Raw genomic sequence first — 16,729 nt, forward strand, 5'->3', positions numbered from 1 at the left:
AGCCCGATGCGGGACTCGATCCCAGGATCCTGAGATCATGACCTGAGCCGAAGGCAGAGGCTTAACCCACTGAGCCACCCAGGCGCCCCAGATGACACATTTCTAAGGTCCCATTGATATTCTAATTCTTGCCGGAGCAACAAAGAGAACATGAGGTTTGAAGTAAGACAGACTCCAGGCAGATTGAAATGCTCAACAGTAAAGCCAGAAAAATAAAAATCCATGGAGAAAAACAAATACTGCATGACCTCCCGTATGTGTAGAATCTTAACAACAACAGCAACAACAAAAACCAAAATCCTGAATTCTTGGATACAGAAAATAGATTGGTGATTGCCCGGGGTGGGGGTTGGGGTGGAAGCGAGGGGCCGGGAGGTGGAGGATGGGTGAAGAGGGTCAAACGTACAAACCTCCAGTTATAAAACAAATATGTCACAGGCAGGTAATGTACAGCATGACACCTATGATCAATAATATTGTGTTGCATATTTGGAAATTGCTAGAAGAATACATCCTAGAAGTTCTCATTGCAAGAAAAAAAAACTGTAGCTCTGTGTGGTAATAGATGTGAACTAAACTTACTGTGGTGATCATCTCATAATACAGTTGTCCCTTGAACAACACAGCTTTGAACTGTGTGGGTCCACTTATAGGCAGATTTTCCCCAAAAAATACAGTACTGGTAATGTATTTTCATTATGATTTTCTTTTCTCTACCTTATTTTATTGTAAGAATACAGTATATAACACATCTAAAATATGTGTTAATCAGGGGCACCTGGGTGGCTCAGTGGGTTAAAACATCTGCCTTCGACTCAGGTCATGATCCCAGGGTCCTGGGATCGAGCCCCACATCAGGCTCTCTGCTCAGCGGGGAGCCTGCTTCCTCCTCTCTCTCTCTGCCTGCCTCTCTGCCTGCTTGTGCTGTCTGTCAAATAAATAAATAAAATCTAAATAAATAAATAAATAAATAAAATATATGTTAATCAGTTGTTCATGTTCTCAGTAAGCCTTCCAGTCAACAGTAGCCTATTAATAGTTAAGTCTGGGGGGACTCAAAAATTATACATGGATTTTCAACTGTGGTGGGTAGTGCCCCCAGCCCCAACATTGCTCAAGGATCAATTGTATATAAAAATATCTAATCTCGGGTGTCTAGCTGGCTCAGTTGGAAAAGCATGTGACCCTTGACCTCAGGGTTGTGAGATCAAGCCCCACATTGGAATCTGTGCTGGGCGTGGAACCTGCTGAAAATTTTCTCTCTCTCCGCCTCCCTCTGCCTCTTCCCCCATCTAAAAAAAAATACAGAAAGGGGGAAAGAAGTATAAGATGTGGGGTGCCTAGGTGGCTCAGTCATTAAGTGTCTGCCTTCAGCTCAGGTCATGATCCCAGGGTCCTGGGATAGACCCCTGCATGGGGCTCCCTGCTCAGCGGGAAGCCTGCTTCTCCCTCTCCCACTCCTCTTGCTTGTATTCCCTCTCTCACCATCTCTGTCTCTGTCAAATGAATAAATAAAATCTTAAAAAAAAAAGACATATAAGATGTGTAGTAAATGAAAAATGTAGAATAAAATGGCAGAAGTAAGTACTTATATATTGGAATGCATTATAATAAATATACATTAATTAAATTGACCAAACACTGTATGTTAACTACATGAATTTAAAAAAAATTTTTTTTAAGATTTTATTTATTTATTCAATAGACAAAGATCACAAGTAGGCAGAGAGGCAGGCAGAGAGCGGAGCAGAGAGCCTGATGCGGGGCTTGATCCCAGAACCCTGGGATCATCACCTGAGCCAAAGGCAGAAGCTTTAACCCACTGAGCCACCTAGGTGCCCCATGAATTAAAATTTTTAAAAAAACTAAATTGACTGGGCACCTGGGTGGCTCAGTTGATTGAGCAACTGCCTTCGGCTCAGGTCATGATCCCGGACATCCAGGATCAAGTCCCTCATCGGGCTCCCAGCTCCTCAGGGAGTCTGCTTCTCCCTCTGACCTTCTCCTCTCTCATGCTCTCTCTCACTCATTCTCTCGCAAATAAATAAATAAATAAATAAATCTTAAAAATAAAATTAAAAAAATTAAATTGACTAATTAAAGAAGCAGACTCAGGGGGCACCTGGGTGTCTCAGTCAGTTAGGCCTCCAGCTCTTGATTTCCACTCAGTTTGTGATCTCAGGGTCCTGGGATTGCGCCCCATGTCAGGCTCTGCATATAGCAGGGAGTCTGTTTGGGGATTCTTTCTCCCTCTCTCTCCACCCCTCTGCCCACCCCACCCCCCACCCCCAGCTTGTGCTTGCATGCTCTCTTTTTTTCTTTGTCTCTCAAATAAATAAATAAATCTTAAAAACAACAACAACAACAACACACTCTGATTGGGTTAAAAAGTAAGATCCAATAACAAGTTGTCTAAAAGAGAAACTTAAAAGACACAAAAAGTTTAAAAATAAAAGATGGGAAACATTATGAACCAAAAGAAAAAAGGGGGAAAATCTTAATAGCTGACAATATAGAATATAGAGCAAAGAAATATAGGGGACAAAGAAGGACATTATATGCTGATTAAAGGAATAGAGCAAGAAGCTATAACCATCAAAAACATGTATGTAGGGGCACCTGGTGGCTTAATGGGTTAAAGCCTCTGCCTTCAGCTCAGGTCATGATCCCAGGATTCTGGGATCGAGCCCCACATCCGGCTCTCCACTCGGCGGGGAGCCTGCTTCCTCCTCTCTCTCTCTGCCTGCCTCTCTGCTTACTTGTGATCTCTGTCTGTCAAATAAATAAATAAAATCTTTAAAACAAACAAACAAACATGTATGCACCTAACAATACAACATCAAAATATACAAAGAAACAACTTAAAAAATTTCTGGGAGAAATGAATAAATCAAGTTATAGTTAAAATATTTTAGCCACATCTTTCTGAAATTGAAGATCAAGCACATAAAATAAATATATCGAAATGTTTAAGGGGTGCCTGGGTGGCTCAGTGGGTTAAGCCGCTGCCTTTGGCTCAGGTCATGATCTCAGGGTCCTGGGATCGAGTCCCGCATCGGACTCTCTGCTCAGCAGCGAGCCTGCTTCCCTCTCTCTCTCTGCCTGCCTCTCTGCCTACTTGTGATCTCTGTCTGTCAAATAAATAAATAAAATCTTTAAAAAAAAAAAAAAGAAATGTTTAATAATTCAGTTAATAAGCTAAAGCTACAAGGTATATGTAGAACCCAGCACCGAAGGAATAGTTTAATGGTAACTATCAGATTAAACTATGTGAAGATGTCCATAGTTAACAATTTTTGGCCCATAGAAGTGGCGGTTTCATCTCATTCAACCTAAACTGCATAGGTTGCTGAAGGGACCAAATCAGCTAATGTGTATAAAATAATCAGCACAATGTCTAACTTAGTCTCCTTTTCCTGTAGTCCACTAAGACAGTACTTGCCTTGATTTTTGGTTATCATAAATTAATTCACTAAAATCCTATTGTAATTGGATAAGTGAGAGCCAGAGAATTCAGTGATGTGAAATGTAAGGTCACAGTTTTCTGTAAGGTCAACAACAAACTGACCAGTGTGGAGCTAGCTGGTGAGGAATTCTGGGAGTCCAGCTGCCATGTCTAAATTCGGCCAGACAAAGCTGTGATTTGGTGCCACCTGGTGGTGGTGGTTGGCTCCAATTTAAATATTGTTGGGGACAATTCTGAGGCCGGAGGCAGCAGAAGAGCATCAGTAATTCCAGAAATGTCCCAGTTAGTTCGCCAGAATCAGAGATTTGCCTTGGAGAATACTGAAAACTAGAGACTCACTCTTCACTTTTCTCTTTTTCTGCAACAAGTTTATTACATGCCTTTCCTTCACATTCATGACCTTGGTCTCCATGCCAAGATCCCCATCCCCAACCCTAGCATAGAACTTTAATGCCCACCCCAACTCTTATCCCCATCCTGTTCTCAAACAGGGGCTAGGCCCAGAATGGGAGCCAGTTGCCACTTCTGCACTATATCTAAAATTATATTTTTGATGCGTGCCTTTTTATGGGGGTTTTACTGTGCTTATAAAGGATCCCCTGAATGCCCACAACATAGGAGCACTATATATATATATTTTTTTAAGATTATTTATTTATTTATTTGACACACAGAGAGAGATCACAAGTAGGCAGAGAGAGAGGAGGAAGCAGGCCTCCTGCTGAGCAGAGAGCCCAATGCGGGGCTTGATCCCAGGACTCTGAGATCATGACCTGAGCGGAAGGCAGCGGCTTAACCCACTGAGCCACCCAGGCGCCCCAGTATATATATATTTTTTATTTTAAAGCCTTTGATTACTGCAAGTGTTTCTGGTTGGCTATAAAAAGCCTTTATGAGGTTGAGACTAATTGAAATTCAAGCAGGAAAATAAAAGGAAAACATGCAAAGGAGGAAATTTTCATCTGGAGAATATTAACCCTATTATATGAATGCTATGAAAACTCAAATTTATAGTTGCCTTTTGTGGAGGATCTCTTGTTATCCAACACACTCAGAACTTCTTTGGTTACTTCTTTGTTGAATTTCCTCGTTTGGGCAGAGGTGGGGGGCAGCCTTTCCTTATATAAACATGTGGCCCTATTCCAGTATTATAGGCATGCTCCCTGAACCCACAAACTGGGCTTTTCAGCATCTGCATGGAGGGGCAAGCCTGGAAAGGGGGTAGTGGTCAGTTATTGGTTACATTTCTGTTTCTGTTCCCATCCCTTTTGCTGGTGTCCCTCCACTTGTGAGTTATGGCTGGGTCACTAAACCAAGTCAGAGATAGGCAGTCTTGAGAGGCCGGCACAGCTGAGAGCAGCAGAGCTAGCTGTTTGAGATCAGGCTCTTCTTGGCCTGTGGCTACAAGAGGTCACATCTGTCTTGGATGAAATTGTCAAGCACCAAGCTGGGTGTCGAGCTGCGGAAGATTTGCAGCACACACCTTTTCTGCCCACTACCTATTGTTCTGACCTTACCTGTTACTTAGGCCTGGACTCTTAACTTCACAGGCTCTCTGGTTTTCACTCCAAAGGGCTATTTATAGTTTTCCAAATATGGCCTGCAGTTTCCTGCTTAGTGGCTGCCCAGGATTTTCTCCGCTCAGAATGCCCTTCACCCAGCCTTTGTGGGTCAGAATCCCGCTCAGACTCCTGCAGCCTCTCAGGACAGCCCCATCCTTCATGGAAACTTCCTGAGCCAGCTGCTCACTCATCCCCATGCTGGGGCTCCCTCTGATGCTGCCTTCTGTTTCCTATTCCAGTTCTCAGGGCTCACGGTAGATTCGTTGGGTAGACCGAAATCTCTGTGAGGACAGGCATTTGACTTATCCATTTTTTGATTCCTGAAAGGGCTCAAAGCTTTGCAGTCGTAGGTGTTCAATAAATATTTGTTTAATTTTGAGAGCTTTTGTCACATTAAAACCAGTCAGGCTGTCTTCCAGAGAATTCTCACTCTCTCCTGCCAACTGCATGGGTGCACAACCCTAATTTAGGGACTAAATGGCCTCCCCCACCTCCCTCTACAATTGATATCAGCCAAATTCTGTCCTGCAAAAATTCTCTGGGAATGTAGCCATTGGGAAAACACATTCACTTACTCTCCAGCCTAGACTCACGATCCCTTTGGCACTGAAATAATTTACTTACTTACCCAAAGTCAAGGCTGAATAAATGCAGTTTCCCTAAGTACAAAGTTTACTTACTAAAAGCTGGGATTGCAACAAGCATCTTACAAAGAATTTGCATGGGTACAGAAGCTGTACCTTTTGTGTGTCTTCATTTTTTAACGTTTAAATGTTATTAAATCGTTGGCTAGCAACTTGGATGTAACATATTTTATTACAGATACCATTTGAAAACTTCAGTATCTCCAGAAAGAGAATTCAGGAAATACCAAATGTGTGAGTCTTTGAGAATCACAATGTAAGTGACTTATCTGTCCCCAAACTGGTTATGAGCTTCTCCCTTGTGCTGTGCATAGGTCATTTGTTTCTACTGAAGCTAATACTTTCCTTAAAAAAAAAAACTATTTTTAATTTTATTGAAGAAAAGTAACCTCAGACCTCTCTAATTTCTAATGTAGGATATCCCAAGGGAAGCAAGTAATAGAGATTATTAGATTCCTCCGGTCCCTTTTCCCTCAAATTCACACATGTGAGTTCCAAAGGGCAATTATTCCTCTTTGGTCCATGCTGATTATATATGTCAGGAGGGTAATAAGGTCATTTATTTGAACGATTTTCATCTGGTGTACTTCTAATATTCTTGCCTCACTCCTGACCACTCAAATCAGTATCACAGGGAGACCAGCATCTCTCCCACCACCAAAGAAAATGATGAAACAAAGGTGATTTGAGTCTGAACTTTCTGCTCCCAAATTTATCGTCTTCCCGGAGCACAAGGATTGTATGGCTTTAGTCGTTTAAACCAGTAACGGCTCAGTAGTAATGTTAATCCTTTAAACCAATGACAGCTGGGTAATAACTAGTATCACGTGTTTACTATTAACTCGATGGATAAACCTCCAAGATATGACCTACTTTTCAAAACCTTTTTGAAATTGCCCCCGGCAGAATCAGGAAAACAAGGTACTATACTAATAAAAGTAAATGCTACATTATAATAAATTATTAAGAAGACCCTGTGTTAGATACTTATATTTGACTGTGAAAACTGGAATCTGATTAGTTGGCTGAATTGGGATTTCCTTCCTAAAAGATTGTCCTAGCGCTTCCCTAGAAGCCACAGAGAAATTCTGAAACTGCTCTACAGATAACGTCAACTCACATATGTTCAGCAAGATCATACTTTTGAGGTAGTAATCTGTATTTTTATTCTCCTGTTATTTCCCCCTTTCTCTTCCCTGCCTCCAAGCAGAAATTCCCATCTGGGTTTATTGTCTTGGTGAAGGGATGAGATGGAACAGAAAGTGGAAATCTTCCTCAAGCTTTAGTTTCTAAAAGCATAAGCCCCAGTCAGGAGATGATTTGAGCCAAAGGCAAAAGCAGGAGGATCCCGGACAGGGCAGCAGAGAGGAGCAGGGGCTGGCGCAGGAGCTTTCCAGCAAGCTGGCTGGAGGCAGGCCTGCCCTTCGAGAAGACACAGTGTGAGCCATGGCCACAGACTAGAGGCCTCTGGGCCAGATCTGACTTTGTTTGGCCATGTGAATTGCAGCCATTCATGTGAAAAATCTGGGCAATTTCACATAAAATTCCAGGTTTGGGTTTCTCGGAAGTAATTGGCAGAGTTGGGCCTACTGGATTCGGTCTGTAATGACACCCAATGGCTGCCTGCTTTAGATCAGGAAAGAACCCTGTAGTTTGCTAAAGTCCCCACCACTCCCTGCCTTATCCCTCCGCTGACCCCAAGGGTTAATGACCCTAACCCTTCCACTGCTGTTTTCTGGACAGTAGAAGATGTTCCTCTTTACCCAGGATTTTCCCCATAAATGGAGAAACAAAAGATAGACTAAAGGTGGTTCACATTGAAAGAACCCAGGGAGCCAGTGCATTTTCTTGTAGAAGTGATGTTCTTATGGGTTGAATAGGCAATCCACTGGCTCCCCCGTGAAGTCTTCTTGCTGCTTGCTTTAGGCAATTGCATCCAGTATCCCTGTTCTAGGCAGCCTTGCAAAGAGATGACGGTGTCCCCGGTCAGGCTTGGCAGAGCCATTGCCCGCGGGGGACAGTGAGCAGAATGATGGATGACTTAGCCAGAACCGAGGTGGGCAAATGCCTAGAGGAGAGAGGCCCTTGGAAGCCCACTGAGAGTGGGGAAGACTCCAAATGATGGGGCTTAAAATAGAAAGTAAAATATAAACATGGTTATTTCATGCACACAAATGGATAGACTCAGAGCTGCATGCAATACCTGTATTCTCTCACTGGCTTGGTTATTTAGCTCAGGGCTCTAGTGGCCACAATGTGCGCTCGTGATGGAGGCTACCAGAGCCTGACCTGGGGAAAGACAGCAGGACGTGGTGTTCTTTTCCTTGTGGATGGGGGGGAAGATAACGAACACTAGAACTGTGGTTCGGGGACCATCACCTGTTTTAGAATTATATGATGGTATCTCTCCCTTTCTGCATGGAGTTTCGATTTAAAATAGGGTTCTAGGGCGGGGTGCCCGAGTCGTTCAGTGGTTAAGTGTCTGCCTGCAGCTCAGGTCATGATCCCAAGGTCCTGGAATGGAGCCCCGCATGGGACTCCTAACTCAGAGGGAGCCTGCTTCTCCCTCTCCCTCTGCCTTCTGCTCCCCTGCTTGTGCGCTGTTTCTCTCTCTGTCAAATAAATAAATTACATCTTTTAATTAAAATAATAATAAATAAAATAAAATAACATGCAGTTCTATGGGTGTCTTCCAGAAAGCATCGGGTTGGGCATATGAACCTTTGTGTTTTTGCTGCTAAACCAGAAATGTGTTTTTCAAAACCCCAACCGTTATGTGCCTGGGTTAGTTATCTCAATAGTTTGCTCCCCTCATTTATGACCAGTAAAAATAACAGCTCTCCTTTATGGAACTAACCTTCTGCCAGCCTGTAGCTGTGCTACACCTAACGGCCTTGTTTAGAACCCCCTTGTAGGGTGGGGTTGCCCCGTGCTGTGAAGCGGAAATGGAAGCTCAAATCGGAAGCAAGCTTCCAAAATCTCATACTCAGCGCACGCTGGAGTCGGGATTCAAATCCGATCTGTGTGACTTTATAAGCCCGGCACGCTACAGCTAGCAAGTCTACAGCATTTATTATCACTCGCTATTTGCAGGACAGTGATCGGGCAGAGGGATGGAAATATGAATGCAATGGCCAAGTCTCCAAGGAGCAGCAAAACTAAATTAGGCACATTCTTTAAAAATAAGAGGAAAGGCAGGTTCCTGCAGTGACAGGTTTTGTAAGAATCCTTGGATTTGTGCTGGTAGCTGAGGAAGTTGCATCGTCAACAGAACATTGACTCTGGGACCATGGGCTTCTGGGATGCTAGGACGGAGTCCGGGTGAGCGTGCTACTCTTGTCCCCATGAGTTGAAGTGCATCCCCCAAAAGACACTGAAATCCTTACCCTCAGTATCTGTGGATGGGACATTATTTGGAAATAGGGTCTTTGCAGATGATCAAGTTCCAGTGAGGTCATTAGGTTGGCTCCACTCCAGTATGACTGGTGTCCTTATTAAAAGGAGAAGTTTGGGGGCGCCTGGGTGGCTCAGTCAGTTAAGTGTCCGACTCTTGATTTTGGTTAAGGTCATGATCTCATGGGTCACTGGGTCTAGCCCTGTCTCAAGCTCTGTGCTCATTGGGATCTGTTTGAAGATTCTCTCTCTCTGCCCTTCCCCCACCCTAGGCGTGTCCGTGCTCTCTCAAATAAATCTTCATAAACTAAACTAAAATTAAATAAAAAGGAGAAGTCTGGACACAGAGACAGGCACGTACAGAGGGAAGACGATGTGAAGACATAGGGAGAAGGTCATCTACAAGCCAAGGAACAGCTGAGGCTACTAGACACTGAGAGAGAGACCTGGAACCGATGCTCGTTCACAGCCCTCAGAAAGAACCAGCCTGGCCAACAAACACCTTGACCTTGGTCTCCTTGACTCCAAAACTGTGAGATAATAAATTTCTGATGTTCTAAGCCACCCAGTTGGTGGCATTTTGCGATGGCAGCCCTAGGAAAGAAAAACACCATCCAACCTGTATTCTTTTAGTTGTTTTATTATTATTTTTAAAACATTTTGCTTATTTTAGAGAGAGAACGCACCAGCAGGGAGAGGAGCAGAGGGCAAAGGTGAGGGGAACAATCTCCAGCAGACGGTGCTGAGCGCAGAGCCCAATACAGGGCTCCATCCCAGGACCCTGAGATCACAACATGAGCCTAAGCCAAGAGTCAGATGCTCAACCGACTGAGCCACCCGGGCACCCCTATATACTTTTCAAAAAGGCAAGATTCAGTTGTGTGGCTTCGTCATCATCTCCTTCAGAATCCTCTTCCTGAGTGGGTCTGGGACCCCCAGGAAGGCCGGGAATTGTCCACATGCAGTCTTAAACCTGTATTTCACGGCTTGGCCCCCATCTACAGCCTGTGTCCAAGCCACAGCAGGGAAGAGCCCCTTGAGATCCTTAGTGCGGAAGGCAGTGGGACACACACTGGAGTCCAGCCCAAGGGTATCATGGAAACATGAATAACAGTCCCATCAGGTAAGACCACTTAGGCTGAGATAAGGACTGTCTGCAAAAAAGGTCTAAGCGAGAGCATAGACCCGGGTGCTACTCCCCCTGGTGGGCAAGGGGGTGGTGAAAACACAGCAGAGGAGGTTTTGAAGGAAGAACGGGCATTGATTAGGAGACTCCAAAAACCTCAAAGGCACAGGCAGAAGAGGCAGAAACGCCTGGCCGGGCAGGAAAGGAGAGCTCTTGCACTCCTATACGTCTTAGAGTAGAATGGGATTTTCTGCAAGGAAAAGATGAATTTCTATTCTAGTCAGCACTGTTTCTGTTTTGAGCAATTCAATTGGGAAATAACTAGCCTGAACGGGAAAACAGCACTTAGGCTGTAATGCCGGTGGTGCCAACGGCGTGATGCTTTCAGATCCCGGCACCTATTAGGTCTGCAACAACTGTGTGCTACATGAGAGGATGAGTTACAAACCACGTAATCTCTCTGGACATTTGTTTTTTCATCTGTTCAAAATGGGATAGATGGATACGGGGACGCGATACACGATGCCACCTCTCTCAGATCCGTGCTCAGAGGCAAACAGGGCAACAAAATGTGAAAGTGTTATCGTTACGAAAGTAAATGTTTATGTTCCTCCCAAATCCATACGTTGACGACCTACCTCGCCCCCCCCCCCCCCCAGTGTAATGGTATTTGAAGATGGGGCCTTTGGGAGGTAATGAGGCTTAGATGAGGTCATAAGGATGGGGCCCTCCTGGTAGGATCAGCGTTATTTTTTTAAGATTTTTTTATTTGAAGGGCACCTGGGTGGCTCAGTGAGTTAAGCCTCTGCCTTTGGCTCAGGTCGTGATCTCAGGGTCCTGGGATCGAGCCCTGCATCGGACTCTCTGCTTGGCAGGGAGCCTGCTTCCCCCTCTCTCTGCCTGCCTCTCTGCCTCCTTGTGATCTCTCTCATTATCAAAAGAAAAAAAAGGGGAAAAAAGGATTTATTTACTTGAGATAGAGAGAGCTTGCCCGAGCAGGGGGGAGGGGCAGAGGGGGAAAGAGAATCCTAGGCACACTTCCTGCAGAGCGTGGAGCCCAATGTGGGGCTCAATCTCACAAGCCTGAGATCGTGACCTGAGCTGAAACCAAGAGTTCAGACTCCAACCCACTGAGCCACCCAGGCGCCCCACGATCAGTGAGAAGAAATACCCAGGGAGTTTGCTCTTTTCCTATCCTCCGTGTGCAGACACAGCGGGAGAGTAGCTGCCTGCAAACCAGGAAGAGGGCTCTCGCCAGAACCCGGCCATGCTGGTACTCTGATCTCAGACTTCCAGCCTCCAGAAATGGGAGAAAATCTATTTCTGTTATTTAAGCCCCCTGGTGTAGGGTATTTTTTTATGGTGGCCGGAGCACACTAAGACAACAACGGAAAGGACTTCATGACTGTGAATTTCATGAGGCTCTATATCGGGGAGGGGGCTCAGTCCTGGCACGTGGCGCGGATCCTACCTTGATTAGCTGCTTGCCTTTGGGCTTGTCTTTTCTAACGGCATATGGGGTACAGGGACATTTCCGGACACCATTCATACAGACTAGGACCCATCCTGTTCCTCATGTTTGACCCTTTGTTTCTTCATCTATAAAAAAAGGATGAGGAATGGAACACGATATCTAACAGCAACTCACTTATCCTTGCAGCAGATACTTGGTGAGAATCCACCGTGTCTGAGGCAGGAGCCCGGGATTTGGCGATGGAGCCCTGGGACATGGTCTTGCCTCCCAGAGTTCACAGAAAGGCTCTTATAGCTTCCCGGGAGCAGAGTCTCTATATTAGGCACCTCAGGCTGCCGTAGCAAAACATCACAGACTCAGGGGCTCAAACCACAGATCTTTATTTCTCATAATTCTGGATGCCAGAAGTCCCAGGTCAGGGTACCAGCATGGCTGGTTTCTCCTGAGGCCCCTTCTCCCTGGCTTGCAGATGGCCACCTTCTCTTCATGTCCCCTGATGGCTCTCATGTCCCCATTTCTTTGTGTGCATCGCTGGTGACTCTCCCTCTGCTTTAAGAATACTTGAGAGACTCTTAATCTTAGGAAACAAACTGAGGGTTGCTGGAGGGGAGAGGATAGACGGATGGGGTAACTGGGTGATGGACACTAAGGAGGGCACGTGATGTAAGAGCACTGGGTGTTGTGGAAGTCTGATGAATCACTCACCTCTACCTCCGAAACCAATAATACATTATCTGTTACTTAACTGAATTTTTTTTAAAAAGATTTTATTTATTTATTTGCCAGACAGAGATCACAAGTAGGCAGAGAGGCAGGCAAAGAGAGAGAGGAAGGGAAGCAGGCTCCCCATGGAGCAGAGATCCCGATGTGGGGCTGGATCCCAGGACCCTGGGATCATGACTGAGCCGAAGGGCAGAGGCTTTAACCCACTGAGCCACCCAGGCACCCCACTTAATTGAATTTAAGTTAAAAAAAAATATCAGTCATTGGACTGAGGCACACCGTATGACCTCTTTTAACATTGATTACCTCTGTAGAGGGTCTATCTCTAAATACAGTCCTCCTGGCACCTGGGAGGCTCAGTCGGTTAAGTATCTGCCTTCAGCTTAGATCATGATCCCAGAGAACTGGGATCGAACCTGCGTCTCCTTCTGCCCCTCCCCCCAGCTTGTGTGTGTAGGCACTCTCTCTCCATCTCTCTCAAAAATAAATAAATACAATAAAAAGTTATTAAAAAATACAGTCATTTTCTGAGATGTATTGGGGGTTAGGACTTCAATACATGGATTTAGAGGGAGGTCAGAGTTGAGTTCCTAACAGCCTCTATGACCATGAAAGAAAAGGCACCTCAGAAGTAGAGCAGGGGCCTGTGGCCCCGACCTGGACTACCCACAGCCTCTCCAGGAAGAGAGCTAAGCTGCTAACGAAGGATGCGGCTGGGGGCAGGGGCTGCTCTTCTGAATAAACACTGCGAAGCGCAGACCTTGTGTATTTCACTGTTTTGTGGCCTCTTGACTTTCTTTTCTTTCTTTTTTTTTTTTTTTTACTCTTTTTGGCCTTTGGTAGGAATAACAAAGAGGAACCCAAAAACATCATTCCAGAAGCCAATGTGCCTTGGGCAAGCCACCTTTCCTTTTTACCTCAGCTTCCTTCTCGGTATAATCAAGCAGTTAGCATTTATTATTTCTCAGACCTTAATGTGCCATGATTCTAGGGAAATCCTTAGGTATAGTCACGGTTACTTCTCTAAAATACAATTCATGGGGACGCCTGGGTGGTTCAGTGGGTTAAGTTGTCTGCCTTCTGCTCGGGTTGTGATTCCAGGGGCCTGGAGTAAGTCCCACATTGGGCTCCTTTGCTCAGTGGGGAACCTGCTTCTCCCTCTGCCTGCCCCTCCCCCTGCTTGTGCTCTCTCTGATTAAATACATACATACATAAGATACTGACAGTTCACAAGCTAGGGGAAGGGGAGACACCGATTCTGCAGCCAAATGCCGTATTTACTTTTGGAGCATTATTAAGATCTCTTTCTCTGTTTTCTACTAAGAACATGTAGATAAAGGGGAGACTGGTGACAGAAGAAAATCCAGACTCTCACACCAGCTCTGCGTGACTTAGCTAATCCCGGGAGACTTTCCCTCTGCAGGTCCTGGAGACGACTCAGGCCTTCCATCTGTGGGAAGGGGGTACAAGGCTGCGAAAGCAATGGACACCCATTGTGGGAAAAATGAAACCCGGCATGACACAAAGGTATTATGTGAACAAGTAAACACCCCCCTTTTCTGTCTACCATCCTGTAACATTGGCTCCCCTGTTTCCCCCAGTCTTCTCACTTACACAGAAATAACATGTGCGTGTTTTTTGTTTTTTTTACAAAAACAGGATCACACATGTATGTGGCCTGGCACACAGAGGTGCGAGGGCACCGGGCTCCAGGAGTCCCAAACAGACCAGGCTCAGCCATTCGCCACTGATAAAATCCAAAGGTAGAGAAACAAGTGGTGGTGGAACAAGAATTTAAAAAAAAATTTTTTTATCATCTTTATACCCGGACCTGGGGCTCAAACTCGTGACCCAAGATCAAGTGTTGCATTCTCTTCCAACTGAGCCAGCCAGGCACCCTGAACAAGAAAGGAATCTCAAAGAGGCCAAGAGCAGAAAACAAGGATCTTGGAAACTATCGCCAAAAAAATAGACCGACTTCCAGGTTTATATAAGGAAAAATGTGGTACAAAGGTGGGCGGGTACCTGCCGGTGGCTGAGAAGGTCAGAAGGATCTGTGTCCTGAAGTCAGTCCTGGGTGGGGTCTTAAGGGCTCAGCCCCCTCCGACTGCTTGGGGGTATTTTTCGTTCCCATCTAGGGCTGGTCTTGTCCTCGAGGTCTTCTGCCTGAGCCTAGAGACAAACTGGAAAGAACCCAACTAGAAAGTTCGAGGTCAAAACCGAGGCAGCCCAAGTCTTCTTTCAAATAGATCTCTGCTTGTCTTTTACTCAGGAAGGTGGTATAGACTTTCTCCTGTCTCTGTAAAAAAAAAGTACTTCTCTTTCTAAAGCCTGTGTAGTATGCCTAGCATGTGTCATTCATTGAGCAGGTTTTCAATCCCCTCCCATTCTTTTTGCTAACACGAACGATCCTGCGATAAACAGACTTGCAGATGTAGCTTTGGTTGAGTATCTCCCCGGGAAGGAGTCTTAGTAATAGAATCACTGGTCCTCGAGTTCATTTCTATGAGGTGTTTCATTGTGTAGAAAAATTTTTAGGCAGGTCAACAAAGACCAAAAAAAGATGTATCTGTGTATGTATACCATTTCATTTAAAGGTTCTTTTGATCCACAGCCTGAAATAATTTCTTAAAAACTGGCCGGTTACTAGGAGAGTATGTCTTTTTTTTCTTCTTTTTTTAATGGGCACCGATTGGCTGGGAAAGCGGCCTCCCCTTACTCCCTGCTTCCTGCCAGTCACAGCTGTGTGATCCGTGTGGGGACTCCTGACTGCAGGCCCTTGGGCGCCCCTCTGGGCTCGGGGGCCCTGGGCCTGCGATGCCTCCAGCCAGCACTCTGGGCTCGGGATGAGCTATAGTTCAGATTGGCATTTGTTTTCTCCAGGGCTTGAAATTGAGAGTGGGATTGCAGTAATTTTCACTCTTCCTAACATTTCTTTTTGCAGAATCCTATTGTGCAAGCCAGATATTCAGCTAAAATCAGATCTTAATGGCTGTGTTGGGTACTTAAAATCTCAAGCTGCTATAAATTATTAAATAGTCCTTCCACACAGAAGAACTGCCCAGCACAAATTCTCTGCAGCATTTTCATTCAAAACGTAATCTTTTCCCCCATGTTGGGTCGTTTACCTCCTCTGGATTCCACTCAAGGTAGGTCTCCCCGCCCCCACGCCCCAGCACACAAGGGGTTAAACTGAACTCACGGAGCCTAATTTCCCAAACAAAAGCCAGTTTTGCAAGTTAGTTTTCAAGGTGTGTCTTTCCATAAGTTCTGTTTCATGAAGTAAATAGGTGTTCCCACTTCCCTTCTTTTTTTCCTTCTTACTGTTCTGTTGTCAGTATTCATGGAATCTGGATCTGTCAGCTACTTCTGTTTGAAGTGGAAGAATTGGCAAAATTATACATCCAGCAGGCAAGAAATAAAGTGGAAATGTCTCACAAGTAACAGTGAAATCTGTTGCGTTGTTTTAAGACTTAACCACTGAAGGGGAGAAAAAAAGCCCTACTAAATATTGTCTTGGCAACTATAAATATATTTTAGCAATGATAAAAACCTTTAGAATAGCAGTTACAAGATAACTGAAACCTAATGCCTGTCTGTCTGCCACTCTGAATTATATATATTTACATTATGTATATATCCCATTCTTTATTGAAGGCTGTGCAATTCTCCTTTTGAGTTGGTCTAGTGTTTTGTGTGAATCCATTGTATGGCCAGGGAGCCGATCTCCTCCCTGCTGCTTTTGAGTCAGGTAAGATTGGAAATGAGCTCATTAGATCAATTGCAACAACTCTAATCTGAAAACTTGAAAAATGCATTTCTAATGAAGAAATTTCCAATCATGCAGATATCTAAAACGCAGGGATTTATTTATTTATTTATTTTTAAGGTCTTTCCACACATCCCCATGAACCAGGAACCGTCGTCACTCCTACTGACTTCGGGTGGTGTTGGGCAGGAATTGTTTTTTATACATCATTCCTATCCCCATCTTACTCCATGTTTATTCATCTTTTTTCAGAAGGCATTACTTTTATTTGCATGCACTTTCAGACCTATTATTTTTTTCAGACCTTTTATCTTTTTTAAAGCCTCCAAAATACAAGTTAGATAAAACTATTCCAGTGCAGCTTTGGCTGTTGTCTTCAACTTCATATACTATTTTCCCTTATGAAACAAAACAAAAAGAGCATACAAAACTATTTGAAGGTAGGTCATTTCTTAGATAGCAATGATTTCCATTTTTGTTAATAACTTCTTTGGAATGAACAGCTTTGTTAAGTAGATTGAGCCAGTTATGCAAATTAAGATGCGTCATTTATAATATATTCAAGGTCACTC

Source organism: Meles meles, chromosome 5, assembly GCF_922984935.1.
Source record: "Meles meles chromosome 5, mMelMel3.1 paternal haplotype, whole genome shotgun sequence".
Lineage (NCBI taxonomy): Eukaryota > Metazoa > Chordata > Mammalia > Carnivora > Mustelidae > Meles > Meles meles.